Source organism: Micromys minutus, assembly GCF_963924665.1.
Source record: "Micromys minutus genome assembly, chromosome: 11".
Lineage (NCBI taxonomy): Eukaryota > Metazoa > Chordata > Mammalia > Rodentia > Muridae > Micromys > Micromys minutus.
In genome coordinates this window covers 26,103,531-26,124,167 of record NC_137980.1, presented here as the reverse complement: position 1 = coordinate 26,124,167, position 20,637 = coordinate 26,103,531, and the positions used below count along the sequence as shown (strand labels likewise).

Genomic DNA, 20,637 nt, shown 5'->3' with positions numbered 1-20,637 from the left:
TTTTAGCCACTGGAGAGATTTCTAGATTGAAACAAAAAGTACCTGAAGTTTGAGAAGGGTTTTTATGTATTTTTGTAACTATATTCACCATGAAAATATGGAATGATTATCTTTGAATGATAAATGCACATTCAGTCAATGAGGGCTCATCAACACTACAGTCATGACAGTCAATCATACAAACAGACTACCACCAGCTTTTTTGTGGAATTGCTAATTTTTGTATTTGTAGAATTGCTTTATACAGACACCAATATTGGGTTTTTTCTTTCTTTCTTTCTTTCTTTCTTTTTTTTTTTTTTTTTTTTTTTTACAGAACATCAAACACCTTTATCACATGAACAAACCTGGCATGGGAAAGAGGGATAGAGGAAACCACCTTAGGAAACACAAACGGATGCTCTTTAAAACACTGAGCCAATTTATTATCAAGATAATGATTATCAAGTTCACTGATAGTACTGCATAAAAAAATAGCCCAATGTGTGTGTGTGTGTGTGTGTGTGTGTGTGTGTGTGTGTGTGTGTGTGTATGATTCAATATAGAGTCTCAATCTGTTATCCCATTAGTATTGAAAGACCCCAGTAGTGGAAAAATACAAACTGCCCCCTCAGTGTCCTCAGGATGAGCAGGACTGGGGCTGCAGCTGCACTCCTGATAACACTCCCCAGAGCCCAAGGTCCCAGGAGAAGGTCAACTGCAAGGTCTCAGACAGCGCCGGACAATAGATAAAGAAAAAATTCAGCAGAAACAGATCATCTGGCATTGGTACTATGCTCTCCCAAAACCCCCACCCTGTTTGTAATTTTTCCTGAAGAAACCCTAAATATTTATTCTAATAATATCTATGTTGCTCAAATTTTGTCACCTTTAGAAACTGGTGCTTATATTGTCCCTGTGTCAGCAGTTCTTGATCAGTTATTGAAATTACAGACTTTGATTTGGCAAAGAAAGTTTTCTATATTTGTAGGGCACATTAGAGCTCATACTGCCTTTCCAGGACCTCTTTTGAGGGAAAATCAGCTTGCAGATGTGTACACTTGCCCTCTTGCATTGGTTATAGAAAAATCTAATGTGGATACAGCTATTCAAGTGCATACTAAATTACATTTGAATGCAGGATTCTTAAGATTTCATTGTAAAATTATGAAGGAGCAAGCTCTACAGATAGTCACTCAATGTCCTATGTGTGCAGAATTCATTTCTGCTCCTAATTTAAGGGTTTATCTAAGACAGGTAAGACAAGTGCTAACATCCGTGGGTGCCTAAGACAGATCCCTAATTTTAAAAAATAATTTTGGGGGAAATATTGAAAGTTATGCCCACTACCACCCCTCATCTGCTAAGGATTAGCTGAACTGCCCACTTGCATGCCTTGAGTTTGGGAAAACACACATTCATTTGGAATACTAATGCCCAGTCACAAGCCTACTCCACAACTGTTTCTGTTCCTGCTTTATGCTACCTCAGGGGGTGACTCCTCCACCCATCAGCTAGGGAATTTGCACACCTCCTTTGCAATTACCTTTAAGTGTATATATCTGGAGTTGGAGCCAGGGCAGTTGGAGTGAGAGTTGAAGATGGAGCTGCTAACCATTGTTGGGGAATTGGACCACAGGCTGTAAATCACCAACAAATTTCCTTACTATATAGAGTCTGCACATAAGTTCTGTGACTCTAGAGAACCCTGACTAATACAGACAGACATTAAACACTAGTGATCATGGCAGTTGTAGTCACAATACCAAAAATGTGGAAACAACCCAATCTCCCACCAACAGATGCATATGTCTATCTTAATGTGATAGTTCACACAACTATTATTCAGCCAGAGAAATGGATGAAACTCTACTGCATGCCACAATATGGATGACCTATCTGTGGACCTTGGGACATGGCAAGAGAATGTTCCAATCCCTGAGAACTCAAATATAGGCAATGTCACTCTTGAGAATGGTCAAGATCTCTGCAGCTCACTCCCATATAAGATACACAGCATGAAAAAGGCATACACCACTGTATATATGTATAACAAATATAATGTGTGCAACTTATAGATGCATGATCCTTTAATGCAGCTCCTCATTTGTGGTAACCTCAATTATAAAATTATTTTTATTTCTACTTCATAACTGTAATTTCACTACTGCTACAAATTGTAATGTAAATGTCTGATATGCAGGATATATTTGACCCTGTAAAAGGGTCATTTGGCCTCCAAAGGGGACCCAACCCATAGGTTGAGAACCACTTGCGACAACTATAACTATGCACTTTGCTTAGTGGTATATGACCTTAACTTATTTCCAAATAGATATTTTTAGAAGCCTACCTTGAGCAGGGTGTAATTTAAAGACAGGAAAAAAAACCTTTTATCTTTAGATTACAATTGCCCATCAGCTCCTTGGCAGGATGGTGTTCTTCTATAGTCCAAAGCTACCGAAAGGCCTGGCTAGGCAGGCAGGCGGCTCCCACCCAAGGCTTTCCCTACTGCACTGCTGTTGCCCTGAGTTGAAGATGGCAGAGCATTATACTCAGAGACCTCAGTGTGCCTGGCTGCCACTTTGCAGCTGTCACTGGCCGAAGGGGACCAACAGCTTCCCCGGAATTACAGCCAGTCACAGACTCCTGCAGACCAGACAACAAGCAACATGCCTGCTGTGATCAAGAAGATAGATGCATACAGTTAGTATAGTAAAAGCTATATTTTATTATACTGAGGGATATTACACAATGTTCCTAACCACAGTCCTCAGCCTGTGGCCATGGTGCCTACTGAACAGTGCACAAACAGGGACCAAAAGCAGTGCTTTGCTTGGCACATTTCAAAAGATGCCACCTTGATTTGCCCTGCAGCAAGGAGAGGGGTTTTGTTGTTGTTGTTGTTTGCTTAGTTGTTGGTTTGTTTTGGTTTTGGCCTTTTGTTTTTTTTAAAGTTTAACCCTTAAAGACTTAAAGGCTACTCACCTGTACAACTTATTTTACCTGAAGCTCAGGTACAGTGTTTAACAGAAGTCTTTGATTTGAGGGTTAGATCCTGGGGGAGACTCTTCAGCTGCAGGGCAGATCAAGCTGGGGTCTCTCCAGATGTGAAAAGAAGATGTGTCATGGGTTCTAGATAGGATTGTGTCTGGAACATTTCTGTGTGATGTCACAGGTCTGGCTATCAGGTGCAGCCTTGGGTGTAGTAGGGATGCTGACTAAGCTATTTTTACATGTCTAAAAGGTAGGTTTTTCTACCCTCCTTGCAAGAAGATAGACACATGTATTAGTATAGCCGAAGTTATAGTTTACTGTGCCAAGAATTATTACACTTTAAAATGTTAACTATGGTGCTAAGCCTATGTCTTCAAGGATGCTCGTCTCTCTATGCAATACATCTTAGCTAAAGATTAAATCCAGTTTTTAACAAAAGTCTTTAAGGGTTAAAACCCCAAAACCAAAAAGGGGGGTAAAAAAAGAAAAACAAAACTTTTAGTATAGAGTTATAGAATAAATCAAGGTGGCATCTTTTCATTTGTACAAAGCAAAACATTGCTTTTAATCTGGTATCTTCAGTGAGTAATTTCTGGGATGGGGTAGGGGTAGAGGGGGCCAGCCCAGGTAATGGCCAGGTCCTGCAGAGGAGATAAGAAGTTGGCAAAGACTCTACTCAATGAAAACTTAGTCAAGGAAGAATGAAAGAAAGAAATTAAAGACTTTTTAGAATTTAACGAAAATGAAGGCACAACATACCCAAACTTATGGGATACAAGGAAAGCAGTACTGAGAGGAAAACTCATAGCGCTGAGCACCTCCAAAAAGAAACTGGAGAGAGCATACACTAGCAGTTTGACAGCATAGCTGAAAGCTCTGGATCAAAAAGAAGCAAATGCTCCCAAGAGGAGTAGATGGCAGAAAATAATCAAACTCAGGACTGAAATCAACCAAATGGAAACAAAAAGAACTATACAAAGAATCAGCAAATCCAAGATCTGGTTCTTTGTAAAAATTAACAAGATAGATAAACCCCTAGCCAGACTAACGAGAGGGCACAGAGAAAGTATTCAAATTAATAAAATTAGAAATGAAAAGGGAGACATAACAACAGATGTAGATTTATGTCAAGGCAATACATGATTAGACAGGGAGAGGAGGTGGGAAAAGGAGAGGAAATGGAAGAGGAGGAGTCAGGGAGTAAAACAGAACAGGAGGAGTTAGAGGAGAGGGAGGAGAGGACGGTTCGGGAACAAGAGGACTGTTTATGGCAAGTGAGAGAGATTTCTTAGGAGGGGAATAAAGAGTGTAGTGGTAAATCTTCCCAAAATATACTGTAGCTTGTTTTCCTAATTACTGAGTTGTGTTTTCATTGAATGGGTTTATTTGGGTTGAAGAGGAAAATGCAACAAATTGGCGATTGGGTTGAAAAGAATATTGCAACAAACAGAAACTGAGGAAATTTTTAAAAAGTCAGATCCTACAACAAAACTGGATAATCTGGAGGAAATGGACCATTTTATTCACAGATACCAGGTACCAAAGTTAAATCAAGATCAGATAGATCATCTAAACCCCTAAAGAAATAGAAGTGGTTGTTAAAAGTCTTCCAACCAAAAAAAAAAAAAAAAAAAAAAAAAAAAAAAAAAAAAAAAAAAAAAAAAAAAGAGCCAAGGAACAGATGGGTTCAGTACAGAATTCTATAAGACCTTCAAAGAAGACCCAATATCAAAACTATTCCACAAAATAGAAATAGAAGGAACACTACCCAATTCGTTCTATGAAACCACATTAACTTTATACCTAAACCACACAAAAACCCTACAAAGAAAGAGAACTTCAGACCAAATTCCCTTATGAATATAGATGCAAAAATACTCAATAAAATTATTGCAAACTAAATATAAGAACACATCAAAATGATTATTCACCATGATCAAGTAGGCTTCATCCCTGGGATGCAGGGATGGTTTAATATAAAGAAATTCCTCAATGTAATCCACTATATAAACAAACCCAAAGGAAAAAAGCCACATGATCATTAGATATTGAGAAAGCATTTAACAAAATTCAACACCCCTTCATGATAAAAGTCTTGGAAAGATCAGGAATTCAAGGCCCATAGCTAAACATTGGAAAAGCAATATACAGCAAACCAGTAGCCAACATTAAACTACATAGTGAGAAACTTGAAGCAATCCCACTAAAATCAGGGACTGGACAAGGCTGACCACTCTCCCACTACCTATTCAATATAGTAATAGGAGTCCTAGACAGAGCAATTAGAAAACAAAAGCAAGCCAAAGGAATACAGACTGGAAAGGAAGAAGTCAAAATATCACTAATTGCAAATGATATGATAGCATACTTAAGTGACCTCAAAAAATCTACCAGAGAACTCCTAACCTGGTAATCAACTTCAGCAAAGTGGCTGGATATAAAATTAACTCAAACCAAATTAGTAGCCTTCCTCTACTCAAAGGATAAATGGGCTGAAAAAGAAATTAGAGAGACAACACCCTTCACAATGGTCACAAATAATATAAAATACCTTGGTGCAACCCTAACCAAGCAAGTGAAAGATCTATATGACCAGAAGTTTGTTCAAGTCTCTGAAGAAAGAAATTGAAGAAGATCTCAGAAGATAAAAAGATCTCCCATGCTCATGGACTGGCTGGATTAATATAGTAAAAATGGCCATCTTGCCAAAAGCAATCTACAGATTCAATGCAATCCCCATCAAAATTTCAACTCAATTCTTCATTGAATTAGAAAAAAACAATTTTCAAATTCATTTGGAATAACAAAAAACCTAGGATAGCAAAAAAATATTCTCAACAATAAAACAACTTCTGGGGGAATAACCCTCCCTGAGCTTAAGCTGTATTACAGATCAATTGTGATTAAAAACTACATAATATTGGTACTGAGATAGGCAGACAGATCAATGGAAAAGAACTGAAGACCCAGAAATAAACCCACACACTTTTGGTCGCTTGATCTTTGATAAAGGAGCTAAAACCATCCAATTGGGTGGGGGAACAGCATTTTCAACAAATGGTGCTGGTTCAACAGGCAGTCAGCATGCAGAAAAATGCAAATTAACCCATTCTTATCTCCTTGTGCAAAGCTCAAGTCCAAGTAGATCAAGGACCTCCACATAAAACTAGATACACTGAAACTAATAGAACAGAAAGTGGGGAAGAGGTTAGAACACATAGGCACAGGGAAATTTTTCCTAAACAAAACACCATTGGCTTATGCTCTAAGAACAAGAATCGACAAATGGGACCTCATAAAATTACAAAGCTTCTGTAAGGCAAAGGACACTGTCAGTAGTACAAAACAGCAACCAACAGATTGGGGAAAAAAACTTTGCCAATTCTACATCAGATAGAGGACTAATATCCAATATATACAAATAACTCATGAAGTTAGACTCAAAAATCAAATAATCCTATTAAAAAATGGGGACAGAGCTAAGCAAAGAATTCTCAACTGGGGAATCTTGAATGGCTGAGAAACACCTAAAGAAATATTCAAAATCCTTAGTCATCAAGGAAATGCAAATCAAAACAATCCAGAGATTCTACCTCACACCAGTCAGAATGGCTAGGATCAAAAACTCAGGTGGCAGCAGATGCTGGCAAGGATATGGAGAAAGAGGAATATTCCTCCATTGTCAGTAGGATTGCAAGATGGTACAACCACTCTGGTAGTTCCTTAGAAAATTAGACATAGTGCTACCTGTCTAAGGATCCAGCTATACCACTCCTGGGCATATACCCAAAAGATGTTCCAACATATAGCAAGGATACATGTTCCACTATGTTCATAGTAGCCTTATTCATAATAGCCAGAAGCTGGAAAAAAACCCAGATTTCCTTCAACAGAGGAATGGATACAGAAAATGTGGTACATTTACATGATGGAGTACTACTCAGCTATTAAAAACAATGACTTCATGAAATTCTTAGGTAAATGGATGGAACTAGAAATTATCATCCTGAGTGAGGTAACCCAGTCACAAAAGAACACACATGGTATGCACTCACTAATAAGGGGATATTAGTCCAAAAGGTTGGAATACCCAAGAAACAATTCACAGACCATATGTAGCTCAAAAAGAAGGAAATCCAAAATGTGGATGCTTTAGTCCTTCTTTAAAGCAAGAACAAAATACTCACAGGAGGAAATACAGGGGCAAAGAGTGGAACAAGGACTGAAGAAAAGGTTGTCCGGAGACTGCCTCACCTGGATATCCATCGCATATGCAGCCACCAAACCCAGTCACTATTGCTGATGCCAAGAAGTGCTTGCTGACTGGAGCCTGATATGGATGCCTCCTGAGAGGCTCTACCAGAGCCATACTGATACAGATGAGGAGGATGATTACAGCTAACCATTGGACTGAGCACAGGGACCCCAATGAAGGAGCTAGAGAAAGGACTGAAGGAGCTGAAAGGGTTTGCAACACCATAGGAAGAACAACAATATCAACCAACCAGATCCCCTAGAGCTCACAGGAACTAAAACGCCAGCTAATGAGTACCCATGGCTCCAGGCACATATGTAGCAGAGGAGGGAATTGTCTGACATCAATGGAAAAAGCTTTTGGTCCTGTGAAAGCTTGTTTCCCCAGGGTAAGGGAATGCCAGGGCGATGAGGTGGGAGTGGGTGTGTGGGAGTAGAAGCATCTTCATGGAAGCAAGGGGAAAGGAAGGTGGAAAGGAATAACATTTGAAATGTAAATAGATAAAATATTCAATTAAAAAAAGAGTTTTTTTTAAAGAAAAAGTTGGCAAAGGAGGAGTGAGTCAGACATGGTGGTTAGAGGAATCCTACAGCCTGACTGATTGGCAGTCAGCATGCTTCTTTAGTTATACAGAACTCAGTAGACATGGATAGAGTCATGTTGTTCGTAAACATAGATCATATCATTTTTGTCCCAGGACACGTGTTTTAACTTCCTTTTGGTCATAAGTTTAGTCAGCATTGGTAAACTGTGACAGAACAGAGTAATCTTTCACAATCATTTCCCCTCACTGACCCCATAACCCAACATTTCAGAATCTTGCTTTTTCAAGGGTACTAGACAGAAAGAAATTCTCCATTCAGCCTTGGCAGATTGTCAGTTATTGCAGTGTATTATTAACTCTTAATGGTCAGAATGTTCATTGTCATTAGACCCCCCACAAAAAGCTTTAAGCCAGAGCTGCTGTAGCTATCATTCAATTGCTACTGTAATAAAATGTTTATATCTTTGTAGGATTAATTTATATGTCTAATCTTGCTATTCTTTTATTCCTTGATCATACATCATGACAGTGGGTCTTCACAAGCTCACTCTTCTAAGAAGGGAAGAGGTCTTAATATTTCATTATTTTTTTAATCATTTATCCACACCATTCTTTGTCCATCAATATAAGCCCCTGAGTAAGGCAGAGATAACTCCTTCCAATCTAACATTTTTGCTGTACACTTTCCTTGAAGACCATACTATAAGAGCCACCAATCTACATGCCATGTAATTACCCAAGCATATGGTAAGAAGAGACTTTTAATTTGATCTGCTCCCAACTCCTCTAGCCCACTGAATCTTGTTTACCTTTGTAAGTTTACTTTGTTCTGGTTATCTTGTTCCTGAGTAAGTACAGAAGCAGATGTCCCAGTGTTATCTTTGAATCAGAGCCTTATAAGGAGTTCTCTGGCGTCTTTGAGTCACAACCTCCAAGGCATATAAGGAAGACCTTCCACAGAAGGATATTTCCCTAACAGTGGGAGTGGTAATATACTCAGGACTTTTCTGGGGAAGTTTGGAAGCTGTACTCCTGGGAGAAGGCATAAATGAGTTATCATAAATGTCCCATCAGCCCAATATCCTCATGTTGTATGAATATTGTCCCCCAAACACGCAACACATGTAGATCAAGACCAGCATTCCTTGTCTCAGCTCTATTGGATCCTTCTTAAGCATCTGTTGACCAAGCCAGCTCAGTCAGTCAACAGCTTCTCCAGGGCAAGAGTGAGGACTGAAAAGAAAAAAGACAATTAGACGAAACTGTAGCATGACCCCAGCCAGTTCTGAGGCTGAGGCGGGTTTATTATTTTCCAATCTGCCTTTATACCACTTTAAATACATGCCAAATAATAAGATCAGTTGTGGGTCAAGGAACAAGCAAAGCAGTAAACAAAATCTTGTTTATTACATGTCTAAAAGCCATTTTTTTTAACCAGGCTCATCACCCTGGGCTTGTGGCTCTTCCCTCTGTCACCACAGGAAGTGCGATCAGATCAAGTCAACAGTAAATTTCTTGTAAAACTAACTCACTGGTCCTCACAGGTCCAATGCAGTTCATTTTCCTGGTTCTCACCTCAGTTCTTGTGCATTCTCTTCCCTCTGTTCCTTGCCTGCCCCCTTATATAAACTGACTGGGCCCCTAAGTCATGTACTGCAGCAAAATTGAAAGTAAAGTCATCTAGGTGCTGTTAACAATGAAGTGTGATGATTCCACACCTGGGGCAGTTACACGATGAGATCCCACCAGACCTCTCCTCCAGCCTCACAGCTGCAGATGTGGTCCCAGTAACAACCATCCTGCCCATCAGTTTTTGAAGATTCTTCCACACACATCCCCACATCAGGCTAGAGGTTCCTAGACATAAAAGACAAACAGAAATCCATGTACAGACCCAGGCAGAATGATGTGGCTCCACAGCGCTGTAAGAATATTTTCCCTGAGTGGAAATACCTAAATGTTTTCCTTGTGAAGAGTTTTGAGTATTTTGAATGTGTGTTTTCTAAAACATGGGGGGATTCATCAAAAAGATATTTTAAATAAATTAATTAGAACTGAGATTAGATGCATACACCTTTAGTCCAAGCACTATGGAAGCAGAGACGGGAAGACAAACAAAGGCATATAATAGTCTAAATAAATAAACCAACAACAGAGTACTTACCCAATATTGTATAGTTCCCCAGCCTGAGAACTGCCTCAGGGGGTCTGTAAATGTCTCTTGCCTTCAGGCTGGGCATGTGAAGATGGGCATGCTATTCTAGCTTGAGAAAAGCCTGACCAAGAAGGGGGAGTACTCTATGCAGACATGGCTAGTCTTGGAATCCACCATCAATTTGACAGCTCTGCACAGTGGTTAGAGAACAGTGACATCTCTGTATGGTGGTTAGAGAACAGAGGAGAGAGGTGGGGTGAGGGACAGAGTGTGAGCAAGAAGCTAGGCTCTGGGAAGTGGACCCAAAGATTCTGTTCTGATAGGGACAGGTGCACAGACATTCTGAGTGATTGGTATGTCTCACAGGTTCACTTGAAGGTAGCCCTGCTGTCTACAGGATTTATTAAATACAGTGAGATACCCCATTGTACACCGAGTATGGTCACTGATTCTGAGGTTGTCCTGGTTGAAGTATGAGGCATCTTAACATCCTTTTACAATAGTTCCTCAGAGAAAGAATACAGAAAGTGTCAGATCTGGAAGATATTCACTGGGAGCAGTTGACTAAGTGTGGTGCCTATTAGCATACCAAAGTGTCCCCTGGCTTCCAGGCCAACTCAGCACCTTGGCTCTTCTCACCTCAAACCCCCAAACTTCTCCAGCTCATGGGCTTCCTTCTGGCTTCTCATTCCTATATAACCTGCCATTTCAGCCCTGTGCTCTCCCTTTGTCTTCCCCTCCTCTCTTCCTCTCTAGTTCTCTCCCTCTCTCTCCTCTCATGGCCCAGTTCAGTCTTGTGGCCATATTCAGTGCACTGCCTTCTCTCTCTGCTCTGGACCCTTCCAGATGCTTCTGATTAAGATCTCCCTCATATCTACAATAAAAACCTCCTCAACCACATGTGGTCATGTCCTCACTTCATACAGAAACTAAACATTCAACACACAGATATAGATATAAATATAGATTTTGATATAGATATATTAGATAGGTAGATATAATTATGTACACACACACATACACACACACATATGTATACCATATTCTATTTAATTTACATTTCTGTATGTTAAAGGAAGTCGTATTTAAGATGTAGAGAGGAGAAAAGAACTCTTCAAGTATGCAAAGACCTTTTATGTAATGCTGTTAAAAACAGGAAATGGCCAGATCTGGTTGTACTTGCTTTCAATTTCAGCACTAGAGATGCAAAAGCCAATGTTATGAGTTTGAGGTCAGCCTGTGTATGTAGTGAGATCTAGGCATGGCTACATAGTCAAACTGTCTCAAAAAGGAAAAAATAAAAGAAAGAAAAATTAAAAGAAAGAAAGAAAGAAAATATGGAGTTGGCTGCTGGTGTAGGAGATCCAGCTCTTCAGTGCTTTCATGGAAGGCCGCCCATGCCGAGTGGTTGGATCCCACGTCTGTGCACATAAGGGCAGCATTCAGTGTACTGAAAGGTTTATGAAGAAAGAAAAGGCTAGAGAGATCATTCAGTGGTTGAGAGTGAGCACACACATGGTGGTGCCCAATCATCCATAACTGCAGTTCCAGGAAATACAGTATTCTCTCCGGATGTCTGTAGGACCAGACATGCACATAGTGCACAGACATGCATGCAGAAAGAACACCCACACACATACAGTAAAAATAAATATATAGCCAGGCAGTGGTGGCACATGCCTTTAATCCCACCACTCAAGAGACAGAGACACAGATTTCTGTGAGTTTAAGGCCAACCTGGTTTACAGAAAGAGTTCCAAGAGAAACACAGTAAAATCCTGTCTAGAAAAACAAAAATAAACAAAGAAATAACTCTTAAATGTATGTGTGTGTATGTATATATTCATGTATACATACATATGCACACATACAAACAACCAGTTGTGTTGGGATGCCAATTATATTTAGATTCTTTAGTTCATGTATATATATATATATATATATATATATATATACACATATACACACACAAAACAAATAGAGTTGTGGGGGCAGATAGGCCGTGCTTGGAACCCTGATTCCCTATTGAGATTGGTCAATAACACTGAAAGTGAAAACAAGATGGAAGGAAATTTCCAGGCTCTCAAGAATTCAGAACCCTCACACTGCCATAAACAGTACACAATCTTCACACTGCCACCACAAGGCATTGGCCATTCCCCAAGTCCCTCCCCTGCACATAGACATGACTACACATAAGCCCTAGGCTTTTGCAGGACCACCCAAAAATATGTAGACAAGGTCTCTCCAAGCCCTAAGGCCACACCAATAGGAAGCTGGTTATTAGATCCCGAAACATTTCAAAAATGGTACTTATACAAAGGCTGAGCGGGAAAGTAAAAAGATGCATGTAGAACTCATTCCTCCACCTGAGTTCCTTTGTTCTAAAAGAGCTGTTACCACTTCTTATTGGGAAGAGAAATTCTCTTCCCCAGTTTCTCACGCCCTGCACCAGGGTTTATCGCCAGCTAGGTTCAAAGTCAGAGTGCAGTTCCTGAGAGCTCAGGCCAGGAGTTCACACACCCCAACTAAGTGTTAATCTCAGCACCATGCTGAGCTTTATTCTCATGCTTCCAAGCCTGAATTTGTGTGTGCTGGCCAGATCTAGTGGGGAAGGCAGCAGAGGCTGTGTTTCCCCAGACAAAGACCTGTGTGGGAATACTGGAGTAAGGTCCCACATAGAGTTTAATATATAAGCATTTGAACATAAGCTAAAGTCATGAATGGATCCAGTAGACAACTAGGCAACTGTCTGTATCAAATTCTATTCCAAACCTTTGACGGTAGGGTGGCAAAGATGAGAAACCACCAATGTTTTGGGCTCTGGACATCTTTTTTGAAGACTAGCCAAAAGCAAACAATAAATAAATAAATAAATAAATAAATAAATAAATAAATAAATAAATAAATATTAATTTGAAAGAGTCACTTGAGGCATGAAAGACAAGACAAACAGCAGTGTTCTTAGGATTGAGGGGTTGTAGATGCTAATCCCAAGATGACTTTGTGTGAGACACATGACTGACAACAGGAGTTGCTGGTGGAAGGGCCCTCAACTCTTCCTGTCCTCAGAGGGGCTCCAGAAGGCAAAGGTCCTAAAGGAGCCACACAGGATACTGTAAGTTTAACATCGTAGACAGAGAAAGCTTCTGCTTGTGCTGGTGTATGAAGGATGGTACCCAACTCCTTCTCTTCTGTAAGAGGAAGCTCTTCTGGGGATGTAGATCCAGATGGAATGATGTCATGGAAGCCATTAACCATGTGACTTCATGCAGAGGTACCCACATGGCTTCCTTTGTTCTTTGCCACTTGCTTCTCCTGCAGTATCTATAAAGAAGCTTTAAATAAAATTTTAAGTGTATGCTGACCCTGAGTGGACTGGCAGAAGCAGCCAGCAGCAACTGCCACTAAAGGATTCTAGAGGCTCTCACCAGCCTTCCACCCACTGCCTCAGGTCAAGGCTAGACCAAGTTCCATTCTTCACCCACAGCTCACAGGAGGAGCAGGAACATTCTTGAAATTCAAAGTAAGCCAAAGGCGGTTAGAAACCAACCTTAGCTTATCCTGCTCATATACAACAGGTAACAAGAGACAGTGGCTATTCCCAGAAAGAATTTACATGGAATCCTGCAGAAAAACAAGATTAAAAAATTATAAGGATGCAACTATTATTGGAAAAATACTCCCTAAAGGTTTTAAGAAAAGTCAAACTGTCAAATGTTTTAATTATGGTGAGCAAGGTCATTGCAAGGCGTTCCAAGAAGCAATATTTATTTAAGAGAAAATTTTAAAAAAAAAGTCTCATGCAGATGGACTAGCAAATGCAGATCTATATGGACAAGCAAGGTAACTCCTTGTCAGGAAATGACCCAAGAGGCCCCAATTCAAGTTGGCCATCTCAGGTCAAACTCATCCTCAGAAGAATTAAACAGCACTGCTCTGGATATAAATATTAATAACCCAGTTATCAAAACCAGAGAGCTTCAATAGATAAAACAGAAAATTCAAGAAAGACCAAAGGCTTAATGGCTACAGGAGCAGTTGTAAGAAAGGGATGCTTAATTAATAAAAAGGAATAAGAAATCTCCCAAAGACAAATTTTTAAAAATGTTCCATTGGGGGAGAGAATGTTTTTGTTTCCACACAAAAAGAAAAACTGAATTGCATACAAATTAAGGAAGACCCCCCCCCCCGAAGATCATAACTGCAGAAACAAAGAAAGAAGGAAAGAAAGAAAGAAAGAAACAAGGAAATCAAGAAGAGGAAGAACCAAAAGGTAAAGTACACACTGATCACCTATATGAGAACAGCTTTGAGACTGACTGAGACATGAAAGTGTCTTCAGTACAGAACTTAAGATATGCGTAGCCAACAAATTTTGTTGGCTACAGAATCCTCAAGAACTATCATGCCATCCTTTCAATTGGCATAGATAGAAATTTATATTAAAGTTTAGTTATAAAATCCAAACTAACTTATAAAGACTTACCTGTTCAGAAAATCACTTTTAGCTAAATTGTGCACACTGTACATTTTATACATATGTTAATGCAGAAATGGGTACTACCGCTGAAAGCTTATATGTTCACATGAGAGAAACAGACAGACAGACAGACAGACCAGACAACCAACTCTGACAAGATTCACTCTTAGGGATGCTGAGATGCTGAGATATTTCAGCATTCTGCCTAATTCTACTCAGACTGCCTTAATAGCAGTTTCGTCAGAACTTGCTTCCAGGAAAGCTTCAAAGAAAGCTGCTGACCCTCGATAGACAGCCTTCATTTGTCCAGTTTTACAGACTGACCCAGTCAGGACTTCATTTAAGCCTGAACTTTCTTAGATTGCAGAGACTGAACAATAACTGTTAGAGCTAGCTTTCTTAAGACTTGACTATTTCCAAATCTCGGGGGGCCCCCAACAAAGGAAAATGATGCCACAAATTTGCAGGAAACAATTTTAAGAGTACTACACCCCATTCCCCAGAGGTGAGGAGGATGGTTTTTAGGTTGTTCTATAAATGTTGAATGTTTGTCATCACTTCAGGGGATGGTAACAAATTTTAACAGTCTTGAATCATGAAGGAAACAAAGTAAAGGAGGTTAGACTCGGATTTCTTTCTTTTTCTTTCCTCTGTCCTTTTCTCTCTCGCCTATCTAAAATTAGGGAGAAAGCAGAGAGATGGAAAGCAAAGGGGAGACTATAGGGGCAATCTAGAAATAATAGAAAAAAGAGTAGATACTAAATCTACTCTTAGACCAAAGAGCATTAACAAGCCAAAAGTCTTTCACTGGTATAGATCTTAGTACATTGAAACAAATTTAAGGTTATATTTGGCTACAACACACTAAGTCCCAGAACCAGAACTGTTTATGGTATTGTACCTATGTAATTCCTAAAGCTGCAATGTTAAGTTCTAGTCCACTTAAAATCTGCTACCACCAATTGTTTAGGATAAACAAGAAATGCAAGTTAGTAATCAATCAAACTCATGGTCATGTTAGATACTACTCTAGTTTTTTTTTTTTTTTTTTACTAGACATAGTAATATGTTTTGTAATACAAAATATGTAATATGAAACCAGAGATAGACGGATTATCTTTAAAAGCCTCAGAGATGTATAGAATATGCCATTTAGAGATGCTTTATTATTAAAAGCCTTTTTTTTTTTTTTTTTTTTTTTTTTTGGCCATGAGACAGAACTGTTCCTGCAGTACCTTCATTTCACGTCAAAGAAGATGATAAGCATCTGAGGCTCTTGTTACTGAGGTAGTGGTTTGGTTGTGGGTTTGTTGTTGCTTCTTTGTTTGGATGTCCCATTTTTTTTGTTTGGTTTTGAAGCAGAGTCTTATTGTATAGACCTGACTGACCTGAAATTCACTCTATAGACTGTGATAACTCTGAACTCACAGAGATCCACCTGCCTCTGCCTAAGTGGGATTAAAGATGTGTGCTGCCTTAACTTTTTTTTTTAATTTGACAAGGAATAAGCTCAAATTTTAACGGTATAACATGTACTGTATCTCAGAGAAGCAACTGTAATTTAACAGTTTCTTACGTGGTCATAGCAGATGTACTGCTAAGTATTGACAAAGAGCATATGCCTACGAATTAAGAAACATGGGAGTTCTCAGGGGCTAGAAAGATGGTTCAGTGGTTAAGAGTATGTTTTGCTCTTGCAGAGAACCCAGGTTCAATTCTCAGCACCAGTATTAGGCAACCCACAATTGCCTGTAACGGCAGCTCTAGAGCATCAGACCGGAAATCACAAGTCTGGCCACCTAGGCAGCTAGGACATTTACACAGCAAGAATATTGCCAGCATTTTTAAAAAACACATCAGCATTGCTCTTTTCCAAATAGTTGTTACTCAGGGTCATCTTATCTCGTGTGGCAGAATTGTGTTTTTCCCCGATAGGAGCACAGGAAACTTAAAGCCTGACTAGGATTTTATGAATGTTTGTGACCCTGTGCTGCCCCCTGCCAGTTAGAAGTAGGACTCAGGAATGGGAATCTTAAGTCAGTGCCATCTCCTTTGCCATGGGAATGCTGTCTAATGGCAGGTCATTATGCAGGCAGAACTCCTTGTGTGACTTTGTCTCCCAAGCAATCTATTATTAAATGCTTTATAATATCAATTTTATTCTTTTTCTTCTACATCAATAGGATCAGGCAAGACACACAAGTAAGAAAATAAGGGGTCAAGAAGATGGCTCAGTGAGTAGAGGGGCCTGCTGCCAAGCCAGGGACCAGAATTCAATCCCGAGGACCCACACATGTAGGGAAGGAGCAAACTCCTGCACATTGTCTTCTCACCTCCATGTGCCATAGCAGATGTGCATACACCTGCACACATGCACACACGTATGTACATACAAAATAAATAAACTATAATACAGAAGAAAAGGAAACCCAGCAGAGGTATCAGGTACATACTTTAAATATTTTTTTAAAATAATATTGTTGAAGAACTGTTTAAAGATCAAGAAGGTAATCAAGAAAGTAAGACTCTTCTTTTAAAACAAAAAACAAAATAAAATACAATAAGATAAAAACCATCACACTGAAATTGGAGAAGGCAAACCAGAAGAAGAAAAAGAGCCCAAGAGAAGGGACAAGAATCAGACCCACTTGTACCCACACTTAGGCATTCCATAAGAATACTAAATTAAAAGTCATAATATATCTGCTGGGGATCTGTGCAGATTCATGCTGTCCCTGTGCTTGGTACTTTAGTCTCAGTGAGCTCTTATGCACCTCGCTCAGTTGATTTAGAGAGCCTTGTTCTCCTGGTGTCTATTCCCTCTGGCTCTTCCAGTCTTTCCACTCCATCTTCTGAGGGGTTTGCTCAGCACTGACTGGAGGAACTTGACGAAGACCTCCCATTTAAAGCTGGGTGCTCCAAGGTCTCTCTCTGCATAATGCCTGGCTGTGGGTCTCTGTATGTGTTCCCAGCTGCTGCAGGAGGAAGCATCTGTGAGTGTGAACTAAGACTCTTTATAAAAATCATCTCTCCGAGGGAAATTCCAGCACATGAGCCTTGACAGTCACCAAGCCTCGGCTTTGTGCTGCAAAGTTATGCTAAGTTAATAAACCACAAATATAAAGTGACAAATATGAGTGATATCATTTATATGCAGCATCTGGAGCAGGAACAGGAGTTGTGGTCTAAGGGGTGTGATGTTTCTGTATGGTAGATACAAATCCCTGCGTGTACACAAACATGTGAACGGATTGGGCTTCTCGGAATTAGTCACTTTAATTTGTAACACGGTAAACCCTATGCTGTAGACTTAGAGATTTTTCAAAACCCATTTTAATAAGGGCTTTTTTAAACCCTTCAACCCTCCTTCTAGCCCATCACCCACCAGAGGTAGTGCAAAAGAAAGGTTAGTAGAAAACAGAGTTGTGCAGCTGTTTATAAGTAGTTCTTGGGGGGGGGGGACACTAATTGTCATTAGTCCTCAGAAATCAGCAATGACAGTTCGACCTAAAATAAACTTTGCTAATCGGCCAGAGTCCACAGAAGTGGCAAGAGGTTGCCAGAATATTGTGAGAAGTTCTTTGGAGAGTTACTCTCTATGAAGTCACAAGTGAAAATCAGCAACGTAATACCAGGCAAACTAATGCCAGAGTGTCCTCAGGGAAGACTAGCATGGGGGAGCAAGGCGAACCAATACCAGACCCTCCTCCCACTGTCTGTGAGGTCGTATTTACATTCTTTCTAAACATCACACATTTGTTCTCTCATGTGTCTGCTTCAGAAAAACATCCCTCCACCTGTCTGCCCCAGCAGAACGTCAGATGGATTTCCAAAGAAATCAGAAATTTTCACTTCACTCTGCCATATTTTTTTCTTCTACAATAAAAATTACTAAAACAGAAAAACAATCACACCAAAGTTCCGTGATTGCAGAACAAAACCACTGGGTTTAGACCTCAATGGTGAGAAAAAAAAAAAAAAAACTGATTCAAATCCATTGCAGAAGATTGGCCATATTCCAGGCACAAGAAAGGGACGTGAGCTATCTATAGAGTGGGCTTGTTCTAAGAATTTCAATGGGCAGTCTCTAGCTGGCACCACTAGCAACATCTGCACTCTGAACAGCTTTTTGCCTGGGATCACAGGGGGTAAATTGGAAAGTTTTCCAATTAGTGACATTTTTTTTCCTGTTGGCTGACTCTACTCAATACATAGATCAGTTTTCTGTGTTCAGAATACTAATAAAATATTCTTTTGATTAATGTTGAATACTTGATTCTAATCAGTCAATATGGATATACTAGGGAAAGATAAAACAAACTTTCTTCTATCCCCAGCTATATAGATGAACGCTAGTTTCTATAAGAATAATGTATGACAAGACACCTTTTTCCAAAACTATTACAACCTTCTGTGATCATTTACTTCTATCCACACTTATTAGATAATGCCACGTTGTAGAGAGCCTTTTGGGGCCACTTGCTTCTAGACACTAGGCGGGGGATTTGACAACAGGCCAGGTCAAAAAAAAGTAACCTCAGGGAGGGAATCTGACTTTGGGCCTCAACTCAGGAAATAGGCCTGGATTAAGAACATTTATGTTTGAGTTAATGCAAAACTCAGGGCTGGCTCAGCAGAAGCATGTTTGCAGTCCTTTTGTCTTGGTCATCCTGCTTAGCCCCTAGAAAGGTGTCTATAGGATTTTGTTTACTGCCTTGCTTGTTCCTTGACCCACAGCTGATCTTATTATTCTACATGTAATTAAAATGGTTTAAAAGCAGATTGAAAAATAATAAACCCACCTCAGCCTCAGAACTGGCTGGGGACATACTACAGTATTATCTAATTACCTTTTTTCTTTTTAATTCTCACTCCCACCCTGGAGAAACTATTGACTAACTGAGCTGGCTTGGTCAACCACATTATGATGAATCCGTCATGCACAGAATAATTAAATCAATTATTAAATATTAATTTAACTTAATTAAAATTAAATATTTTTAAAATTAAATTAAATCTTTAGACTTTTTAAGTAAGAATTATGCCCAGCAGGTGTCTCAGTCAGGGTTTCTGTCACTGGGATGAAACCATGACCAAAGCAGTGGGGAGGAGAGGGGTTATTTGGTTCATGCTTTCCTGGCACTTTCCATCATGGAAGGAAGTCAGGACAGGAACTCAGACGCGGCAGGAACCTAGAGGCAGGAGCTGATGCAGAGGCCATGGAGGGGTGCTGCTCACTGGCTTGCTCCTAGTGGCTTGCTCAGCCTGCTTTCTTATAGAACCCTCGATCACCAGCCCTGAGATGGCCCCACCCACAGGGAGCTGGTCCATTCAATCACTAATTAAGGAAGTGCTCTACAGGCTTGCCTATTGTCCAATGTCACAGAGGCGTTTTTTTTCAAATGGGGTTCCCTCCTCTCCCCTATGACTCCAGCCCATGTCAAGTTGACATAAAATTAGCCAGTACACCAAAGTTCTAAAATAATTATGTATACTATATATAGGTAACTATTTAACTATATATCATTATATACCTTCTCTTTAGAATTCATACATTTCCTCTAGAGTTAGTTTTGAACTTTAGAGATAGTTTGAAACACCTTGGACTGCTCACAATTAACAGAAGCCAGCAAAGAAGAAGTATTTGTAATAACATGGTACATTATGAAAACCTTGTGACCACATATTATTGACCACAAATCTGATATAGCCATAAGGTGAACCATCCATGGAGACATCTGTCTTCCTGTTAACATGTAGGCAAGCTCACTTCTGTTGACCATTTGTACTATACCTACAAGATGCAATATTTCCTCTTCTCTCTCTGCTCACCCGAGTCACATGGTAAATGTAGTTAATGCTACCTAAGCCTTCCCTTGTGGGAGGGCAGGGCTACTTTACCTATATGCATAGCATATAGGTCTATAACTTGTCTGCAATAATGCTTACATTCCTTCGAGTTGCAGAGCTGGAGAGCAAATTGTCTTCCATGGGGGGCATGTTACCTGTAGTTGGTCTAGAAGAATGCCCACAAATTTTTTGCCTTTCCTTCCCTCGGGAATAAAAAGCTTAGTTCCTCACCTAGTGAGTATAAGTCTTTAATAATCTATTTAAATGATTTGGTGCAAAAACATTTACCTCTGAGGCGAAAGATTACATCAGTCTTCTGCCCTGAGAACGTGTTGACTTTGTCCTGGATCCCTGCTCTGGAGAATGCCACCTGT

At 39.8% G+C, this 20,637-nt stretch overlaps 1 pseudogene across 1 annotated transcript in view; it reads left to right on the top strand.

The window, feature by feature from the left end:
- LOC308427372 (guanylate-binding protein 6-like) overlaps positions 1-15,749 on the top strand; it is a 30,598-nt pseudogene extending 14,849 nt beyond the window's left edge. The window contains exon 6 of the transcript in view: positions 15,632-15,749. The product of the transcript in view is annotated as a guanylate-binding protein 6-like (transcript). The remainder of the gene's footprint in view (positions 1-15,631) is intronic.
- The last annotated feature ends 4,888 nt before the right edge of the window (positions 15,750-20,637 follow it).